The sequence below is a fragment of the Ceratotherium simum genome, chromosome 2 (assembly GCF_057802395.1).
Source record: "Ceratotherium simum simum isolate JZ-2026a chromosome 2, ASM5780239v1, whole genome shotgun sequence".
NCBI lineage: Eukaryota > Metazoa > Chordata > Mammalia > Perissodactyla > Rhinocerotidae > Ceratotherium > Ceratotherium simum.
In genome coordinates, this window is record NC_141901.1 from 95,425,343 (window position 1) to 95,448,500 (window position 23,158).

At 39.2% G+C, this 23,158-nt stretch overlaps 1 protein-coding gene across 2 annotated transcripts in view; it reads right to left on the reverse strand.

Moving 5' to 3' along the window:
• The window catches only part of LOC101387308 (leptin receptor), a 77,072-nt gene extending 66,625 nt beyond the window's left edge, over nt 1-10,447 (reverse strand). For both annotated transcript variants that reach the window (XM_087449347.1, XM_087449340.1), the window contains exons 1-2: nt 9,991-10,447; nt 9,609-9,653 (exon numbers count right to left, since the gene is read on the reverse strand). The gene's annotated coding sequence lies outside the window, so the exon portion shown is untranslated. The remainder of the gene's footprint in view (nt 1-9,608; nt 9,654-9,990) is intronic.
• Nucleotides 10,448-23,158: the final 12,711 nt, after the last annotated feature.

Sequence of the window (23,158 nt, forward strand, 5' to 3'; positions counted from 1 at the left end):
GTATGGTGGAAGATTTTACACTCTCCTAAAGAATGAAAAGAACAAGCAGACCCAAAAAAATGGGGATATATGAGATTGAAAACAATACTAAGCAATAACATTGGCACAACAACATTAACAAATTTGACATACATTGAACTCTGCTCCCCAAAACTGCAGATTACACATTATTTTCAAGCACCAATGGGGCATTTACAAAAACTGACCAACACAAAGACATAAAAGAAGTTACAAACAAAAGTAAACGACTAAAATCATACAGACCACATTCTCTGACCAGTGTTTTTAAGGCAGGAAAAAGTAGAAAAATATAACTACACAAATGCCATATGTTAGGACATTAAGAAAAATATTTTTGAGTAAACCACTGGGCAAAAAAGATATAATTAAAATCAAAATACACTTTAAACTGGTGATAGTGAAAAAAGCATCTCAAAACTTATTTCATGCAGATAAAGGAGTACTGAGGGGAAATTCAAAGTCATAAATACATAATATTTCAAAAAAGAAGGCTGAAAATTAATGAGCTATCTTTCATTTTAAGAAGTTAAAATAAAACAGCAAAAAAAGGAATATCAAAGGAAGTAAAATGGAGGAAATACTAATGATAAGAGCTTAAACTAATAAAATAGAAAACAAACATACAAAAGTGAGAATCAAAAAATATAAAATTGGTGTTTTGAAAAACAAGTAAAATTAATAAAATTCTGATGAGCTTGAAAGAGAGAAAGCACAAATAACCAATATCAACAATGAAAGGGGGACATAAATGCAGAATTAATTACGATCAACTTTACGCCAATTAATTTTGAAATTTTAGATGAAATGGGCAAATTCTCAGAAAATATAATTTACCAAAGCTGACTCAATAAAAAGAAAGAAAGAAAGAGAAGGAGAGAGAGACGAAGAAAGCTGAAAAGTCCTATAGCCAGGAAAAAATTCAATCCACGGTCAAAAATTTGGTTTCACCAAAGATTTGTACAATGAAATAAGTCATTTAAACCAGCAAAGACTCTTCCAGAGACTAGAAAGCAGTCAACACTTGCCAACTCTAATTTATAGTTAATATAACCTTAATACCAAAACACAACAAGGACAATTTGAATAAGGAAGATTACAGCCAATCTTATACATGAATATAGACTTTTTAAAATCCTTAGCAAAATGCTAGCAAATGGAATTCTACAATGCACAAAAAGCTCATATAGCATGAGTAGGACTGTCTCAGTGAGGGTAGTGGGGCAGGGGACTATGATTTAATATTTTAAAAATCAATTAATATAATTCACTCCATTAATAAATTGAAGGAAAAAGGCATTTCATTATATCAGCAAATATAAAAAAGCATTTGATAACAGTCAACATCCATTCTTGACAAAAAACTATTTGCAAGCTAGAAATAAAAGGAAATTATTAAACCTGAAAAGGGGTATGTACCAAAACCCAAAGAAAACAACATTCTCACTGTAAAATGATTCCTCCTGTCAGCACTTTAAATCAATGTTTCCCTTTAGGTCCTAGTCAAGGCAGTAAGGGAAGGGGGGAGAAGTTTAAGGATTATAAAGGAAGAAACAAAGCTGTCACTATTCATAAATGACAAAAAAGATAGAAAATCCAAAAGTATCTACATGTAAGTTGCTTAATTACAAAATTCAGCAAAGTCACCAGTGAATAATATAACTATATAAAACCAAATGTTTTAAACACTTCTCAACTTATTCCATGAGGCCAGTATTACTCCGATATCAAAACCAGACAAAGATATCGCAACAAAACTATAGACCAATATCCCTTAAGAATACAGATGCAAAAATACTAGCAAACCAAATCCCGCAATGTATAAAAAGAATTCTACACCATGACCAAATATGATTTATCTCAGAAATCAAGTTTGGTTTAAAATATGAAAATTAATGTATCAGTCAACCATGATACTAGAATAAAAGACATGATCATCTCAATAAAAAAAATTTGAAAAACTCCAACACCATTTCATGATAAAAACATTCAACAAACTAAGAATAGAAGAGAACTTCCTCAACCTGATAACAGCTACATATGAATAACCCACAGCTAACATCATACTTAACGGTGAAAGACTGGATGCTTCTCTGCTAAGATCAGGAACAAGACAGAGGTATTCACTTGCACTTTGTATTCAACACTGTACTGGAGGTTCTAGCCAGGGCAATTAGGCAAGAAAAAGAAAAGACATCCAGATAGCAAAGAAAGAAGTAAAACTATCTCTAGTCTCAAATGACATGATCTTGTATATAGAAAATACTAAGGAATTCACAAAAAATACATTACACCTAATAAATAAGTTCAACAAGATTATAGAATACAAGATCAATGTACAAAAATCATTTGTATTCCTATGCTCTAGCAATGAACAATCTAAAAATAAAATGAAAAGATAATTTCACTTCCAATAGCATAAGAAAGAATAAAATACTTAGGAAGAAATTCAACAAAAGAAGTGCAAGACTATAAAACATCACTGAAAGAAATTAAAGAATACCTAAATAAATGAAAAATATCCCATGTTCATAGATTGAAAGACTTAATTTTATTAGGTTGGTAATACTCCCCAAATTGATCTCAGATTCAATGCAATCTCTTCAGAATCCTAGCCACCTTTTGTGCAGAAACTGACAAGCTGATTCTAAAATTCATATGGATATGCAAGGGAATAACCAAAATAACATTGGAAAAGAAGAACAAAATTGGAGGATTCAGACTTCTGATCTCAAAGCTTGCTTCGAATCTACAGTAACCAAGACAGTGTGGTACTGGTGTAAGGACAGAAATATAGATCAATGGAAGAGAATTGAGGTGCCAGAAATAAACTCTTACTTTTTTGGCAATTTGATGTTTGACAAGATGCCTAGACATGGGGAAAGAATGGTCTTTTCAACAAATGGTGCTGGGACAAGTAGATATCCACATGAAAAAGAATGAAGTTGGTTCCTTCCTTCACTCCATATATTATTCAAAGTAATCAAAAATCTAAATGTAAAAGCTAAAACTATAAAATTCCTATAAGTAAAACACAGAAGAAATCTTCACAACCTGGAATTAGGTAATGTTTTCTCAGATATGACACCAAAAATAGATAAACTGGACTTCATTAAAATTAAAAACTTTGGGGCTTCGAAGGAAACCATCAAAAAAGTGAAAAAACAACCCACAAAATGGGAGAAAATATTTGAAATCATATGTCTTATAAGGGATTTTTATCTATATATACAGAACTCTTACAACACAACAATAAGACCAACAGCCCAATCAAAAAACAGGCAAAAAACATTTCTCCAAAAAAGATACACAAATAGCCAATAAGCACATGAAAAAGTACTCAATATCATTAGTCATCAGGAAACACATATCAAAAGCATAATGAGATACCACTTCACATCCACTAGGATAGCTATAATCAAACATATGGGCAGTAACAAGTGTTGACAAGGATGTGGAGAAATTGGAACCCTTGTACACTGCTGGTGGGAATGTAAAATGATGAAAACTGCTTTGGAAACCATTTGGCAGATTTTCAAATGTTAAACATAATGTTACCATATGACTCAGCAATTCCACTCCTAGGCATATACCCAAGAGAGATAAAAACATACAGTCACACAAAAACTTGTACACAAGTGTTAGTAGCAGCATTATTCATAAAAGTCAAAAAGTGGAAACTACCCAAATGTCTATATACTGATGAAGGAATAAACAAAATGTACTATATACATATAATGGAATATTATGTGGCCATAAAAAGGAATAAAGTACTGATCCATACTACAGCATGGATGAAACTTGAAAACATTATGCTAAGTGAAAGAATCTGGTCACTAAAAGGCCTCATGATTTTATTTATATGAAATGTGCAGAAGAGGCAAATCCACAGACACAGAGACTAGATCAGTGGTTTCTAGGGATGGGAGGAGGGGGACTAAGGAGTGACTGCTAATGCGTACAGGGTTTCTTTGGGAAGTGATAAATATGTTCTAAAATTAGATAGTGGTGATGGTGGCACAGCTCTGTTACTGTACTAAAAACCAGTAAATTGTGCACTATAAAAAGATGAATTTTATGATATATGAATTATAGTCCAATAAAGCTGTTATTTTAAAAATACTTTTAAAGGTCAAGTTTATTTCTATATGGCAGTAATAAACAGACAATGAATTTTTTTAAAAGATACCATTCAAAATAATTTCAAAAACATGCCATTCCTGTGACTAAATCTAACAAGATGTTCAAGGATTCCTAAGGGAAAAATTAACAATGTTTACACTTACTATATTAGAGAAGACCTAAATACAGAGAGAGAGAGTCATGGATTCTAGGACTGAATATTTAAAAGATATCAACTTCCTTTTAATCGTTTTTAGACTCACAACAATCTCAATACAATCTCCATTAAATTCATAACAAATTTTTTAGAATGTGACAAGCTAATTCAAAAAATGTATATGGAAAGGCAAAGGGCCGAGAAATGCTATAGCACTCCTGAAAAAAACTACACAAAGTGGGAGGATTCACTACCCTACTTACCAGACTGCAAGACTTTATGTAAACCTGCAGTAATTACGACAATGTGGTAAGGGCAAAGACACATAAAAAGACAAGAGGAAAAGATACAGAGCCCAGAAACATACCCACACATACATCAACTCTTGATATTTGGAAATAAATATTTGTTCTTTAAGGCCACTAAATTCTGGGGTAATTTGTTACGCAGCAATAGAGAACTAATAAATTGTTGCTCACCAGTATTACCCAATTTACTTTCCCTTTAGTACAGAGGAGGATTAACCTGCCCCACCTCCTTGAAGTTAGGCATACTACATGACTTCTTTTGCTTCTAAAAAAAAAAATGTGAGTGCAAATCATTCACGTCACTTCCAGATGCAGGCATTTAAAGCAGGTTCCTGATTATCCACGCTTTCTCTTCCCGTACTACATCAACTGGGAAAGTCCTGTGTTCCGATAGCACAGCTACAGAATGATGGGCATTCCCTGAATTTAGACCTCAGAGTTACTGAGAATAGTTGCCCTGGAAAGTTGCCTTAATCCATAGGAAACTTTGCATGAATGAGAAATAAATCTTTACTGCATTAAATTAATGAGATTGGGGGATTATTTCTTAGTGCAGCATAACCTAACCTATTCCTACAGATGCCAGGCTCAATCTCACTAGTAATTAAAGAAACGAACAGTAATGAGATAACAATACATACGCACCAGCCAGGCAAAAATTAAAGATTCTGATAATACTAAATTTTGGCAACAATGTACAGCAATCAAAGCAAGAATGAAAATTAGTAGAACCACACTGAAAAAATGTGGAATTATCTAACAAAGCTGGTATCCGCGAGCCCTGTGACCTAGTAATGTGACTAGTAGTTTTATACTGTAAAGAAACTCCTGCATCTGTGCACTAAGATACTTGCAGAAGAAGAATCATTGGTCGTTTATTTATGGTAGTGAAAGAGAGGAAGGAAGGAGGGAGGGGGAGAGAAGGATGGAGGTGACCCAATTATCAGTAATCCGAATCAATAAACAATAGAAGTGTTATATTCATACAATGAAAAATATCCAGTAATGAAAACAAACAGCCACTGTGAGCAACAGCATTTAATCAACAAAAAAATTACCAAGCACCTCTTCTATGCTACGCCCTATTTCAGGTACTAGGGATACAGCAGTGAACAAAAGAGAAAAAAATATGCCCCCATGGAGTTTACATTCTAATAGAAATGAGACAGGAAAAAAATGAGTACTAAGTCATATAGGATTTTAAAAGATGGTAAGTAGTATGGGGAAAGCAAAGTGAAGGAAAGGGGAGTGTACTGCAAGGTAAGATGTGCAGTTTTCAATGCGGTAATCAGGGCAGGCCTCACTGAAAAGGAGAAGACCGAACAAAGCCTGACGGGAAGTGACGGAACAGAGTAAGCCACGTGGACATCTGGGAGAAGAGCGTTCCAGGCAGAGGAAGCTAAAGTGCGAAGACTGCCTCTGATCTAGTCAAAGAGTGCCAAGGACACCAGTGTGGCTGGAGCCGAGTGAGAAAGAAGAGCAGTGGGAAATGAGATCCGACAGGGACAGGCGAGGGGAAATCAGGGAGGCGAGCCTAAAGTCTTGAGTTTTTACTCTGTATGAACTGGAAAGGCATCAGCGATTTTGGAGCAGAAAAGTGACGTGATCTGACACACGTTGTAAGTAAAGAGCTCTGACTGCACTTTTGAGAATGGACGACGGAGGGCAGCGGATAAAAGCCGGGAGACCAGTTAGGAGGTCCTTGCAATAATCCTTGTGGGAGATGATGGTGGCCACCCTGGAGGTGATGAAAGTAATTACATTCCGGATTTATTTTGAAGACAGAGCAAAGAGGATTTCCTGACACATTAACATCTGAGGCATGAGGGAATGGGAGAAATCAAAGACGACTCCAAGGTTTGGGCCTGAGCAACTTGAAGGATGGAGATGGGGAAAACTACAGATAGAGCAGGCTTGGGCAAGATGAAGCTTCCATTTGGAGCACGTTACGCTGAAGATGTCTAGGAGACATCCAAATGGAAATGCTGAGTAGGCAGGTGGATATAGAGGTCTGAAGTTCAGGGAGAGAAGTCAAGGCTTGAGCTATCATTTTGGAGTTATCAGTATACAAATACAGAGATTGCATGAAATCATCAAAGAGTGTAGAGAGAAGAGAGCTCCCAGGGACTAAAGCTTAAGGCATTCTATGGTTAAAACCTCTAAGAGAAGAGAGACCAGCAAAGGAGACAGACAGGAGCGGCCAGTGAAGGAGGAAAATCAAGAGTGGTGTCCTGGGAGTCAATGAGGAAATATTACAAAGAACACAGAGCAATAACTGTGACAATGCCACCAATAGGTGAAGTAAGATCAACACTGACAACGGACTATTGGATTTAGGAAAGGGGATGTCCCTGGTGACCACAACAGGAACGGCTTTGGCAGAGAACTGAAAACAAAAGATTGATAGGAATGGGTTTGAGAGAGAATGTAAAGAGCTGAACTGATGATAGGGAATACACACAACTCTTTTCAAAAGTTTTTGCTTTAAAAGGGAGCAAAGAAATGGCTTAATCTCACAAACATAATGTTAAGCAAAAGAATCTATGAAAGAATGCCTCCTATATTCATATAAGATTTTTTTTAAGGTAAAACTAAACGTGAACAGGAAGAAACAAGCAAGAGGTTTCTGGGTATTGGCAGGCTGTCTTACCTGTGTGGTGAATAATGGGGTATGTGCCTTATAATTATCTGTTACAACAATTTGCTATGTTATTTGTCAACCAGTACATTTGTTTTATGTACCTCTTCCCCCTGTATATGTCATAGTACAAAGCGTTAAAAAAAATTAAAGATTAATATGATCATGTGTGTGAAAAGACAATAGATAATATCACTGAATCACAGAAGTTTTAAAAAGTATTTGAGAAGGAATATTCCAAGTTATAAGCAAACCAAACTTAAATTGAAACTCCAAAAGGTTATATGTACTAGGTCTGGCCAGTAGGGGAACCTTGGCGCCTTTCTGATTTAATTAAAAGCGGAATTTGTAAATCGCATAAAATCTTAAGAATTAGAGCAGATTGTAAGCCCTTTTCTTCATTTTTAACTCCACAGGATATATTTTTTTAGTGTGTGTGCGTGGCTCTCAGTATGAAAAATGCACTACAGTGTCTGCCAAGACAATTCTTTTTTTCCTGGATATTTTTAAGTTTTATTTCCAAGACCCCCCCACCCTGAGATATTGCACTTCACAAACACAAACCATTTGGTTATATAACAGTGACCTAAGTATGAAGACATGACTGTTTCTTCTCAGTAAATTCATTACAAAAGCTTCTGCCAACCCTGATGACGCTCCCACACCATGAATGAGTTGGCTGTGGACCGTGAGTGGTCAGATCCATCCACTATTTTCCGTTGTTTTCCAGCAAGCGCCTAGAAGCCAGGGCATTGAAGTTCCACTACTCTCTGTTCATTCAGCACCCAATTTACTTAACTCTCGGCATCTGTTTCAAAGGGGATGATCGTCTACTTCACCAGAGAAGACGAGGGAAGACAAATTCCAGCCCAAAGGAAAAGGCAATGAAAATTAGTTTAAATATGTTCATTAAAAGTACTTCAAATCCATTCCACTCTCCCAAACTGCGTACACGGCACACACTGGGTGGGAACACCTTATTTTATTTTAGATCAAAGCCACCAAAATGAGCCAGAGACGCTTCTAAACCTCTCCAAACTACTGATGACTAGGTCTCAAATAATTTTGAATTACTAGTAAAAACAAAAGCTATTCGAACATTTTGTCTGCTCAACAAGCCAACTGTTGTTTGTTGTCTGTTTTTATCAAAAGGAAATAAAAGGTTCACTGACACTTTATAGTACACACTTCTTGTACAACTTCGTGTGTGTGTCAATTCCTAATTTCTGGTTTATCTGTTTAGTTAACCTCTGCTATTTTCTGGGATTCATTCCAAGAACTGAAATGCATTACTAAAATTGGCATCTCTGCCATCGAGCTTAATTTCGGAGAGGCTCTGAAGTGGTCTGAAACCATTTTTTTAATATTCTGCACACAACTTTATGCTAAAAAGTAAGACACTGTTCAAAAGCAGTAATTGACAGGAAAGGTGCAATTTTTGTTTTCCTCCAAAACAATCTGTATTTCCTCCAAATGTACAATACTGAAAGAGAATAAGTATTATGCTAAAGACACGTTTTTGTTGCAGTGATGCAAATACTGGCTTCAAGTTGAACATGATTCTTTAAGGTGGAGTGATCTAAATATTTACATAGAAACTATATATTTCTGAAATCTTTTATGAGTGTTTTTAACTTTGGGTTGGAAAACCCTAAAAGCATAAGTCATAAACGCATGTAAACAAAATGCCAAGATCTATATAGATTTTTTTCAATTTCATGAAATTATGAATCTAGCAATGTTTTAACATGTTAAAGAGTTAAAGAATTATAAATTTTTAAGTTGGGAAACATCTCGGATCTATTAAAAGGCCCTCAGAATCTTAATCCAACTCTCTAATTTGACAGATGAGGCAACAGGAGGCCCAGAGAGGTTAAGCTAATACAGCTGTTGTGGATAATAAAGGGCAAATCATACCAAAACCCAGACATTCACCTCCAAGTCCAGGGCTCTGAAAGAGTATTTGTTTCAATATACTTTAATACTTATGGAAATAAAGGTTAAGGGAGGACACTCCAGGCAACCCCTCAATATAAGGAACTCCCTCAGGCTTCCAGGAGCCAGACTCATCTTCTATTTGCAAACACACATCCTAGCAATAGCACCAGCAATGATCAGTTTCTCAGACGGCCTCCTCATACCCGGGGTATCCAAAGGGCCTCCTCAGTTGGGTCTCTTTTTCTCACCTCTACAAACCCCTCTCAATGAGCGCTTTGGAGGAGACTGGGTTTTGTTCCGTTTTTCAAATTTGCTTGGGGAGAGCAGGAGAGGGTGGAAAACAGAGGCTCAGCTCTAAACCTACAGCACAAGTTTTTTCGTCTGTCATCCAAACCAACAAATCCTTCCTCCGGGCCCCAGGGCTTACTGGTTTATGTCGCCGTCCCTGTAGTTTCCAAAGTAGGAAGGAGACCTGGAAAAGAAGTTGCCCGGGTGGCACGTCCTTTCGGTGGCGCTCAGCAGGTGCGCGCCCAGGCTCGGCGGGCTGCCCTCAGCCGCGCGCCCCGATCCTCCTGCCCCGGGGGCCTCCCGATCCCCGGCCCCCGGGGGAGCCGAGAGCCCCCCGGCGCCCCTCCCGCCGCCCGCCGGGCTCTGGCCCCTCTGGTGGCGCCGCCGGGCGGGCTCCGGACTCCCGGTCCCCAAGTGGCCCGCGGGCTCCGCGCGGCTCCGCGCGCTCCAGCGCCCGCTCCCCGAGCTGCCGGGAGCGGGACGAGGTGGCGGGAGCGGGAGGAGAGAGAAGCGGGCCCCACCTGGATGCCGGGTCCCACCCGGGCGGAAGGCAGAGATGGCGGCGGCACGCGGCTCGGGCACCTGCGTCGCTCGCGCTCGGGCGGCCGTGGCTCTGCGGTGCGGCGGCTCCAAACTGCTCGCCAAGGTGCCGGGCAACTCTCCGGAGAGAGGAGGGCAGCGGAGGGCGGGAGCCGGGGCGGGGGGGGCGCGGGGAGAAGGAGGGGAGAGGGAGGGAAGAGCCGGGGGGCCGCCCGCGCGCCCCGCGCCCGCCGCCACCGCCCCGGGGCGGGAGGAGCGGACCCCGAGCGGCGGGGGCGGTCGCGCAGGTGACCGGGGGCGGCGGCGGGCAGTGCCTGGGGAGGCGAAGCGGGGCGCTCGGGAAGGGGACCCTGCCCGCCCGGAGGCCGAGAGCCGAGGCGAACCCAGCGGGGAGGCGGCGCCGCTACTGCACCCGGCGGTCAGCTGCAGCGCGCCCACCTGAGCCCGTGGTTCCCAGACTCTGGGCCAGGCACTGGGCTTCCCTCTGATCCTCCCACTTCCAGACCTCCAGGTCTCTGCTGCATCCGGTGTGCACAATGCTACGATAAAGATTGCTATAATTGGGAGGAGGGGGAAAGGAAAGCGAAATGGAAAAGACCAGAAGTAGCGAGGTAGTGAGTTTCCTGTCAAGGATGTTTCAGCCAAGCATTTTGGTCGTGCTTGTCAGAAAGGCTGAAGAGGGCCCTCATGCATCTAGTGGGGGTTGGACTAAACGGCCACTTCTCTTTCAATCTTGAAATTCAATGGCTTTTGACATAGCAAGGAAAAAAAATTAAAATTAAGAAATCCATCCTTGACCAGTCTGATTCCAATCCCAGTAATAGACATTTTCTTGCTCTCCACTAGAAATGTTCACTCATTGATTTGCTTCTTTATTAATACATTTTTAATGAGGACCTACTGTGTGCCAGACAATATGCTAGGTGGGGTTGTCATGTGCCTTGAGCTTGAAGTTATGACAGACAGACATGCAAGTATTCATATAATTACCACTCAGGATGGGTGATTTAAAGGAAACCAACAGGGTGAGGAAGAAAGAATAAAGGGGAGTGGACATTCTCTAGATAGAGTGGATGGTTAATTTTCAAAGGTCTCTATAAGTGAACTCACCTAACACCCTCATAGGAAGAGACATCAAAGGCATAGAGAAAAAGCAGTCCAGAGATGGGCAGGGCCAGAAGCCGTGCCTCCTGGCTCCCTGGACCAGCCACCTTGCCATCTTGTGAAGCTTTGTAAATGGAACCTTTCCCCCACAGGAATATCCTCCCAGGACCAGTGTCAATTTTCTGAAGAGCATTTAGATCTCCAGACCACTTATCAAGGCCACTTTATTCAGAAATTTCATATTTGTGCACTGAATGGACTTTCTGGGGCATCTGTGTAGGCAAAAATAACCCAGAAGCACTAACCTTTGGGTTTTCATCAAACCTCAAAAAACAGCCAAATGTCTCCATTGGATCAAGATAAGAGTTGGAGCAGAGATACTGACTTCCCCAAATTATGAAATAAAACAACACAACAGAATCCTTAATTAGATAATCAGTATGAACTAACACATTAGTTTCCTAGGGCTGCCTTGAAAAATGACTACAGACTTCATGCTTAAAACAGCAGAAATTTATTATCTCCCTGTTCTGGAGGCCAGAAGTCCAAAATCAATGTGCATCAGGTCCACACTCCCTCCCAGAGCTCTAGGAGAGAATCCTTCCTTGCCTCGTCCAGCTTCTGGTGGCGTCAGAAATTCATTGCCTTGCCGCTGCATTACTCCAGTCTCTGCCTTCCGTCTTCACATGGCCTTCTCCTTTGTGTCTGTTGTCTTCTCTTCTGTCTACCGTAAGGACATTTGTCATTGGATTTAGGGACCATCCAGATAATCCAGGATGATCTCAGCTCAGATCCTTATTTAATTACATCTGCAAAGACCCTTTATCCAAATGAGGTCACATTCACAGGTTCTGGGGTTTAGGATGTGGACCTATTTTGGGGGGGAACCACCATTCAACCCACTAAAGCTAGTAAACTAATAGGGACAAAAGTCATTGTCTACTGTGGTATCAGGGTGTCATTCCAACACCATTATTCAAAATTATATTGATACTAAGTATAACTAATTATTTTGTTGTAAACTACTAAAAATAAGTATCATTAAACCTGGGCATTCTGAGGAAAAACTACCATAAGGAAAAGACGTACAGAGGCCCAAGCCTTCAGTTCATGTTTGAGTCACAGGGGATACTTGAAGGCCAAGGGTGGCTCCTCAGAAGCTACTGTTGTTACATGAATGCAGAGGTACCCCCCACATCCATGTGTATGGATTTCTGATAATGTGATCCACTGCTAAGTGTCTGCCAGGCGCCGGGCTCTGAGTCAGGAGCTCTCAGCGGGCTTACATGCCAGGTCAGGGGGCACTTTTGAATCTCATTCCCTCTGGCACAGATATGCCTGCTGCATACCTGAAGCGTGATTAAAGAGTTGTCAAATGAATAGGTGAGTAAAAGAAATCACTACCAATCAGGTAGGCAATTATTACCACACTGGAGAACATCTATAATAAGAAGATAGGATTTATTAGAGCAAAACAGATTAACACCCTGACTCATTCAGTATTTTCTTGAGTGAGAGAAAAATCCTTAAAAGGAAACCTTTGATTTAAAAAAGAAAATAATGAGATCACCTATCTTCTCTTTTTAAAAAAAAATCAATATCATGCCTATTTGCACAGATACAGATCCTGCTGGGAACAATCAATCATGACTGAAGTTATAGTTACTTAAAGTGAATAAAATATTTTGTCCAAGTATTTCACTTGATATTTCAAAAACATAAACATTATTCAACTATTAATGTCATAATATTGATACAACATTTTTTTTTAAGTTTTTCTTTTTTTCCCCCGCTCGGAAAGATTCACCCTAGCTAACATCTGTTGCCAATCTTCCCCTCCTTCATTTTCCTCCCCAAAGCCCCAGTACATAGCTGTATATTCTAGTTGTAAGTCTTAGTTCTTCTACATGAGGCACCACCACAGCATGGCTACTGACAGAGTGGTGTGGTTCTGTGCCGGGAACCGGCCTGGGCAGCCGAAGCAGAGGGTGCTGAACTAACCACTGGGCCATCAGGGCTGGCTCTGATGCAACATTTCTTGAAACTCTTTACAAACAATGATATCAATGACTCAACTCTCTTCTGGTTCACCTCTTCCCTCTTTGACTTTCTTTCTCACTCTTCCATTCTTACAGTTTTAAACGATCAACCAATATGTTAATAACTACCAAACTGAATCTCATTCATCAACTTATTAGGGTCACGGGCCCATGCCTGAACCAGTCACAGTGGCCAATGAGTTGGAATATGATGACCATCCAGGTGTGAGTCACCTGTGCACTCCTGGAAAACAGGGAGCGGGAGGAGAGTTGACCTCACCCTAACCAAAGAATTTAGAGTGGGGGGAGAGTGGTACCCCAAAATAAAATGAGGGTGCTCTTACTGAAGGGGAAGTGGACAAAAAGCACAGATATCCACTACAATAGACACTCAAAAAGGTTTGTTGTTAACTGAATATAGTTTTAATTAAACTATTAAACTTCACCCTCTCTATGGTGTTCTAAATGTTTTCTAGAAAGCTGTTTTAAATGAAATGATAATTATAAATATTGATTACATGTTTAATTACTACAGAAATCTTAAAAATTTACAATTATGAAGGACTTTGAAAAATGCTTTAGATGCGTCGGAGGCCATATAGTCAAGCTGTGGGCTCTGGAATCTGATTGTGTAAGCTTTTACACACATTTATTATGAGACCTTGAATAAGTTCTTACCCTCTTTCTGTCTCAGTTTCCTTTTTTGTAAAATGGAGAAGATAATAATCACCTCTCTGAAATGTCATGAAACGTAATAAGATAATAACTATGACTTTAGAATAGTACTTCTTACCTAGTACTCTACTATGTTTGCTCATTATTAATCTCACTCAGTCTTCACAGCATCCCTGGAAACCATTTCGGGTAGTTGTACTTTGATTATTTATTTTTCCATTAATAGATAATCAGTATCTATTATGTATCAGGTACCATTACCAAGATAAACAGCATGGGTCCACGAGGAGTCAAGTGAGGATTCCCATAGTTCAACCAGGTCAGTGTAGGCACCGCATGCGGGGGAGCAGAGCATGGAAGGAAAGGACAGAGGAGAAAAGGCCCGAGACCTTAGGGGACTGCAAGAAGTGTAGCTAGAGCCCAGGGTATGTTAAGAAGAGTGTACCTGGAAGAGGACGTAGAAGTCTAATAGGAAGAACTCTGAAGGTCATGTGGATTTTGAAAGTCGTTTGGACTTTAACCTCTATGAGTGATGACATGTTGGAAACTTTTAGACTCAGGAATTACATTTTCAGATTTGTAGGAAGGAAAGCACATCCTGAGTGTGTGAAGTATGGCAGAAAAAGAAAAGAATAAGCCTAGAGACAGGGATAACAGCTAAGAAACTAGGCATTCTCAGTAGATCAGTGCTTCTCAAACTTCAATGTGCAACTGAATCCAACTAGAGATATTCAAAACACAGACTCCTATTGGGGAGTGCTGGGGCGGGGCCTGGTGTCTGCATATCTAATAAGCTCCCAGGTGATGTCAGTGCTGCTGAGCCCCAGCAAGGCAATAGACTATTTAAATACCACCAATGCTGTTTCCAATAAAAATAAATTTATATTTAACATATATCAAACTTTTAAGTCCTCATGGAGAAATAATTTGCAGCTTGTAAAGTTGCAACTGCTAATTGAAGAACTATTGTATACAACAAGACAACAAGATAGAAATATTTTATCCTGCTTCTTAAGGTATCTCTGAGAATAAACCCCTTTAAAGCCTGAACATCCAAATGAAAATTACTACGTCATGTGTAGGAGGGAGCTGTGGTTTGTGAAAGAAGTATAATATAGGATCTGGTGATGGTCTTCTCGTGTCAACTTGACTAGGCTACGGTCCCCAGTTTATGCAATCCAAACACTGATCTAGGTGTTGCTATGAAGATATTTTGTATATATGATTAAAGTCCATAATCAGTTGACTTTAAGTAAGACAGATTATCCTAAGGAATCAGAGTGGGCCTGATTTAGTCAATAAAAACAGAGCTAAGGCTTCCCTGAAGAAGAAGAAATTCCACCTGTGGACAGACGCTTTGGCCCATGACCAAGAGTTCCAGCTCGCCTTTCCTGACAGTCTGCTCTGTGGACTTTGGACTTGCCTAGCCAGGCTCTACAATCACATAAGCCTTGTAATAAATATCTTACTATATATCTCCTACAGGTTCTGCTTCTCTGGCTGAACCCTCACAGATTTTGGTAAATGGAAGCAAGGTGCTACTGTAAAAAAAGACCTAAAAATGTGGAAGTTTGGTCGTGGGCAGAAACTGGAAGAATTTTGAGGAGCATGATAGAAAAAGCCTAGCTTGTCTTAAACAGACTGTTAGTAGAAATATGAGTGTTAACCTCTCTGCTAGTGAGGACTCAGAAGGAAGTGAGGAGAATGCCAGAGAAAACATATATCACCTTAGAGAATACCTAAATCATCATGAACAGACGGTTGATAGAAATATGGATATTAAAGTGGCTGCTGGAGAGGACTCAGAAGGAAGTGAGGAACATGTTCTTGGAAATTTGAAGAAGGGGGATCCTTGTTAAGTAGTAGCAGAAAGCTAAGCAAAATTGTGTCCTGCAGTTATGTAGAGAGCAGAACATATGTACAATGAAATTGGATGTAGAGCTCAGGAGATTTCCAAGCAAAGTGCTGAATATGCACCCTGACTTCCTCTTGCTGCCTATAGTAAAATGCAAAAAGAAAGAGATAAATTGGGGAAAGAATTCTTAAACAAAAAGGAACCAGGACTTGATGATTTAGGAAGTTCTTGGTTTATTTAGTTTCCAAAAGATGCAAAAATTAAGAGATTCACTGCCAGGAAAGCATGCTGTAGAAAAAAAGCCAAGAATGTGGCTGGTCAACCTTTTGCTAATACTTCAGAAAGGTTAAAAAGTCACAGTATTCAGTCACACAAAAGTCTCTTTGAAGAGATTAAGTATATGACTCATAGATCGCCTCAGAGCCCCAAAATAGAGATGAGATTATCCATATGGACACGCTTCTTTTCTTCTGGAGTGAATTCCTTTAACATACACAGGAGACCTAAAACTTCTTGTGAATTTCCTACCAGTAGAAACACTGCCAGCTTGGAATTAGAGAGATAAAGACCAAAATGGAAGAAAACTATTAGACCCCCAAAATCCTACATACAGGAAACAAGCTGATAAAACTACTCAGCTAAACACAACTCACACTACAAAACAGACAAAATTCCTGGGGCCTAATGCAGATCTAATGAATAAAAGCCTCTGGAGATGGGGAAACAGAACTCTGTATGCTAATAGGCACACCAAATGAAACTGGAGAAAATTAGTTTTGGAGGAAAGCAAGAATTATAGTTTACTTCAAACATTGGAAAGGCAATAATCAAGAAGATGTGGTAGGTTTTTCTATATAGCTCCTGTAAAACAAACTAAAATCAGTGAGTGGAAAGCATAGGTAGCCAGATTTAAATCAAATCAAAGGAACGACTTTCTAGCTCTCACAGCCATTAGAAGTGGAATGGCCTACCTGGTGGGATAATGAGCTCTTCGTCACTAGATATTTTTAAATAGAGACTAAAGGACTGTCCATCAAGAATATTATAGGATGAGATTGGGTGGGAAAGAGGTTAGACTAGAATGATGGTGATTATGGTCCCCTATCACATCAGAGAATCTATGATTTGGAGCTGCAACTTCAGAGTATTTATATGAAGAAGTTTTGGGGTGAAAATGACAAGTTATATAGTAAAAATGTTATCTATTATCCACAGTAGAGTTGATTCATAGAGCATAAACAATTTTTCGCTCTAAAGGCGATGATTGCTTCACTTGCTTTGCCCATATATGTTCTCTATGGTAATAAATAAATTATATATATATATGCGTGTGTATATATATATAAAATATTATTCCATCTTATTTTCAAGACAGGTGAGGTGAATCAGTAAATCTGAAACAGGAAAATTAATTGATGTAGATTGTTATTTGAACATACGTACACAGGCTTTGACTGTAACCAGTTCAGTGAAGCAGTCAAGAACCACTAAGTAATTTGACAGCTTATAATGTATATGCTCTACTGTAACTTTCAGACTGATTGTGTCTGAATCCTTTAAGTCTCTGCAGGAACCATTAGTGTCTATGATTATGGGTATTTAGCAGAGTTTCCCTGACATTGACCAGCTTTATATTCTATATCCCATTAGTAATATCAAAGAGATGGGGAATACACTGATAGAGGTGAAAGGACATTACTATTACATCTAAAAACAATGGGAGATTGCCCAAATGTTAAAATTTCATGAGAGTGATTTGAGACTATTTGGTTATCATGGTCCTAAAAATCACCACTAAGCTTGGTTTTTATTTTGTGATTTCTGCGTTGCTACAGTTGCTCTGATTTATTCTTGCCTTTGGAAGGGAAAAGAGTGATGGAGTAGCAAAAATGGAATCTCAGAATATGTGATGAGGCTTTGTGAGATGGATCCAAAGCCATTTGAATCCAACGAGAGAGCTGTATTTGCAACTTTAAAAGGTGTTTTGATAAAAAAGAATTCATCAATACAATTAATTAGGGTAAATATTCAAGTATATTCTTGGATTTGAGTAAATGCCTTCTTATATTTAATTGTACCCAATTGCATTAGTTGTATAAACAATATAACTGTCTAATTAAATAATGAATTCTTAGACCAAAGCAAACAGAAGAGAAAACCTTTTCCATAAAGATGTTTAAACTTTGGAGTCACTTGACATGCCACTTGGGATAATTAGCAGGCCAACTTATTTGAGTAAATGGTAGCCAGTACCTCTGTCTACACCACAAATATATTTAACAATGGAAAGTTTAGAGTGTATAATGTAAAAGCTGATTTAATGAAAGCCTAAAATCCATTTTCTACATTAAACATAAATGGTATCCCTAAAATACATTTCCTTTTTCTAAAGGTTTTAGCAATTCAAAGTTAAATGAAGTACTTAATAAGACATGAAGAAAAAACACTTAAAAATTTTAGAAATTTTAGAAAAGATTTAGAAATTGAAGAACAAATAAGAAAAATCTAAATTTCCAAATATTTAATAAGCAGGATAATTAGTGTCAACTAATGAGGTTTGACCATCTTAAATGCTAGCAATTTTTTCCTTAAATGAATGATATTCAAAATTCCTTTTACTAAAATGTTATCTCCAGGCCCAGAATTTAACCCAATTATCCAGGAGACAGTTCCTATAATACTCACTATATAACAAAATATTCTACCCATATAATTGCTCCACAAGCGCTTTTTGAGTGAATGAAGCATTTTATGAAAGAAAGAAAAAGGGAACAAACATGTACAGAACAAATGAACACTTCATTTCCAAGTTATAAATTATAGAAGACAGATACTAATGATATGGGAAGTTTAGATATTAAAATACTTCAGGAAATTCTTATGCTCTTCTAAGAAGTTCTAAAAATGTATTCTTGGGGTGCAGAAAGAAATATAAAAACATATCATCAACTTATATAAAAAAATTAAAAGAATATTTAGAAAACAGTATATGAACACCTACTTACACACAAACAGATATATCATTCCTTCTAGGAATTTTAGGTCCCGTGTAATATTCTTAAGGTATAGCCCTGATCATTTTATGCTCCTGTTCAAAAGTGATCGTGGTCCTCCACCATCTGCAGAAAAAAGTTTAAACTCAGTCTGCCATTCAAATTCATTCTCATGTATTGTCCGAGATCTACTTTACCAGAGTTTTCTACTACAGAGGTCAACTCATAGTAACCTAAACACACCTTTGGTTTTTTTTTTTCATTTCTTGCTTTTGTTCGTACTATTTCTTCCTGAATGTTCTTCCCCCATTCCAAAACTCCCCTCCCTCAACCATCACCCATCACCATACTGGTTGAAATCCTAGCCATATGCCAATATCCAACTAAACTGACCCATCTTCATGATCTCCCAAATTGGAGCTATACTATCTATGGTCTATGATCATTTGAAAATTTATTTTGTCTCCATTTTATAATGAAACACTTTCTGATTCATCTAATGGTTAGCTGTGCACATATCTATATAAATGTCCTAAGGGCAAAGGTTGCTGTCTTATCATCATTATTTTTAATCCTAAAAAATGTTTATCACAGAATCTTGGATGTAGAAATTGCTCAATTAATATGCATTGGACTGAAGTATAAAAGGCAAATCTTGTAGTTTTCCATTTGTATAATTAAAAAGAACAAAAACAAAAATCCTTTTTTAATGAATAATTATTTCACAATGACTATTTACCTGTAGGACACACATGTAAGATCATGTGTTCTTTGGAAACTATTCCTGGGAACTAGAGCCATTCAGATGCTCCTTAAGGCCTGGGGCAGCCCAGTTACTGTCGGGCGCTGCTCACCGGCCAGCTGCCCCAACCTGTAACTTATTTAGGCTCCTAATCCATTGGAACACTTTTCCTTGCCCTTAGAATGCTGCTGGGATAAATACGGGAGAACTGTATTACCCTGACTACCTGAAAAACTATCTAACACCAATGAAACTCGAAGCAGCTATTTAAACTAGGACCAAGAAGCTGTTTAGACTTGAAAGGCAAATCAATTGGATTATGTTTACAATTTAGTAGCAAGAATAAAAATTATTTCACTCCAAGGTTAAAATTAGTACCAGAACTGGGACTAAAATATGACTTTTCCTCAAGGAATTTATTTTTTACATTTTTTCAGTACTTCGTGCTGTATCCTTATATTTATTATCCATTTACCTCCTTATCAGAAGTGGGCACCAGTGTGTAAGAGAAATTACAAAATTCTGTAAATTTTATACTTCAGCCAAATTAATTATTACTTCCTTGCATCTAAAAGAATACAATAGGAAGTAAAGTTAAGAGAATAAATGTGGAGAAATTACTCCTAGGCTATGCCTGAAAAGGTTACTGTGAATAAATAGTTGGCTAGAATCATTTCAGAATGATGCAGCTAAATGAAGTTTTCATAGAAATACATTTCAGATTTAAGTCCCTATGGACCTTAAAGGAAAGTGGCCAATATTTCTGATAATCCTGATGATTGGTACACACATGCTATGAATCAATTTTCACACAGCACAAAGCACTTTCTTCTCGGCAGGAGGATAATGGGATTTGAGAGCAAAAGCACCAGGGCTGCTCCCTGGTCTATAAGCCAAGTCTCATAGGTAAGCTGTTGCAAAGTTTACGAATTTACAATGAAAAGGCTGAGTGTTGTTGTCTTTGGGTTTTTTTCAGAGCCCAGGTTCTAGTTCTAAATTAATCAGTCATAAAAGACATGGTCAGTATCTTTTTAATTATTTTACTTACTTGCCTTGATCATATCAATGTGACGTTAAGGAAACCTTTGATATTGTGGTCCTGCTAGATAGATACCCAATTCAAAGAAATTGTAGAGGACACTTACTCTTTTATCAACCAGTTCCCCTTCTCCCCTTCCTCTGATCAAAGTATTTCCTTTGGGCAGAGGAACCGATCCTCCCCCGACTCCAGGCATGTGGATCTAGTGGGAGCTGCCAGTCACAGCATCCTGGCTTCGGAGGCTACATAGCACAAGGTCCAAGCTGGATCTATCATAGCATCTCACGCTCCTGGCTCTGTAATTGGTCAGTGGGGAAAGGCCAGTCAAGATTGTTCTCTGAGGCTTTTCAGACAGGCCTGGAATTGGAGTATCAGGGGGTGGGAGTCAAAGCGGGGAAGAGCTTTTTCCCCTCCGATGGTACAAATGTGTGCTTGTAAGCTACAGCTGCCAGCAGCCGGGTTCTCTACCACATGGAAGAACATAGTCTGCAGTGAAAGACAGAAATTGAATTTCAGGCCACATAAGCAGGTGTTAAGAAAGTGTGACTTGATTTTTTTATGCAACTGAACTTAATTTCTTCAGTGAGATCCTGTTTGACAAACTGATAGAAACTAAACCTCAATGAATTCAGCATTCAGAATTCAGCATTCTGTTTCTTTTCCATAAGGTCACTTCTAACTTCTAAGCAGAGGGCAATGGGAGGGGAAGGTAGGCAGGGCCCAGGATAAGCAAAGTTTCTGATCCTTGGTCATCTGTTGAATTTGGCGTCCGACTCTTCACCCTGTCTGTTTTTCAGGTCAGGTGTTGATCTATGTGAAACGTGTTGTCAGCAGTGACTCCATTTTGTAGGCTGGACTCCATCTTGTTAAAAATATGAAACTATGCTGCCCTTGCTGATCTGCCAGAAGGGAGTTATTTGCTGAGAAAGGACTTTCTCAAGAACTGTACAAAAACATACTTTTTCTGGTAGCAACAAGATGTCCTTGAGTAAGACAGTGAACTGTAACAGAAATTTACGCTCCCCAACAAACAACTGAGGTGACTGTCCTGGGCTCTCCCCGTTGCTGATAAAAGCTCCTGACTTTAACTCCTCAGGGGGACACTTTTCTGGCCACTGTCAGAAACTACTGTGTCTCCCAAACTGCAATTCTAAGACCCCAGATAAACACTCTCCTTTTCTTTTGCAGTTGCCTTTTTTTCCTAACTTGACATCTACATGGGTCCATGCCAGCCGTCACTTCAGGATCAATGACTCTCCTTGCTTGCCCCGATGCCTTTCTGAAATGCACGGAGAGTGCTCTCCAAACACCACTCTGGGCTATGGCACCTTGGTGAGGCTTTACAAGGCCCAGAACCATATCTATGCCACTCTCAGGAATTATTCTACTGCTCCACACCTTAGTGAGTCCTGCTGGAACTCTGCGAGTCTGCTTCAGATTTGACTGCCTTCGTCACACATTCCTGCATACTGTCCCATGCTACCCCAAGTTGCCGAGAGCCCCAGGGTCTTCTCTCCACCCCCAGCTCTATCTGGGATAAAGGGCAATGGCTCTTCCTATTCTGTGATTCTCTCAGCTCTTGGATTTCCCTCAAACTCACTGGGAGTGTCTGTTGCTGCTCCCACATAGGGTTCAGTAGGATATAAACTTCATAGGGTACTTCAAAATTTTTGTTTCAATTATAGATTGGCTGTAGGTGATATTACGAAACACATTCAGTTTAAAACACTAATAAACACAAATGGCCACTGTGCGTTGCTTAGCAACCAAGTCATCTGCTGGGTGCAGGGCCTGTTTCTCAATAGTACACCGACTTAGCTCTCTTTGCTTCCCTCTTGGCTTTCTTCTTTTCCCCCTAACTTGGGATAGCTCTCTCAATTGTCAGAACCTGAATTGACTCCTGGTCTGTTTTTCTGAGACTCAAAACACAGTCTGCTATGACATCTTCTGTGGCAATGGACACAAACATGTCCATGATTGGAAGAGGGTTATACGGTAAATAAATAAAAGTACTAGGGAAAAACATAGCAGCTAATGTATCAAAATACTCCTCCACAGAGGCCACAAGGGAAAACTGAGTCCTGATGGTACCTAACTCTTGGCCCTAGGCTCTCAGTCCCTCCTAGAGGGCCTGCTTCTGCCTTCCTGATGCTTAGTTGATCGACTCTTCCTTTAATTCTGTGAGCTACCTCAAGATCTTTCCTCAAATCCCTCTTCTTACTTAAGCTAATTCAAGCTATGTATGACATAATAGCTCAGCCAAAAATGGGACTTTTTATTTCATGGAATCAGGGAGATTTGAATAGCTGGATAACAGGAAGAGTGGACATGCAGCTGGTCTTCAGGGGCCCTAAACCCACCAGCAACCTTCTGCATCTCTTATCTCTGCTTCTCAGTATGAGTGAGTCTCTTTCTCTCTTACTGACTAACTCTCTCCACATGGTGGGAAACATAGTTACTGACCATTCCCAGGTTTTCCATTGACTGGTTTCCACCACAAGATAAAGGAGGAAATAAATCAGGGTTTAAAGTTTCTATTAATTTGTTTCAGTAGTAGAAATGTAAAGAGGAAAAAAATTCTTGAGTTCACCAATTCTTCTTCCATGCTATGTGAACAATAGCTTGTGTTTGGGTTATTACAGAAAAAAAAAAATCCTCTCTATAATTAAGCTATTTTGGCCCTTCTGAAGTTCCCTTTTAAC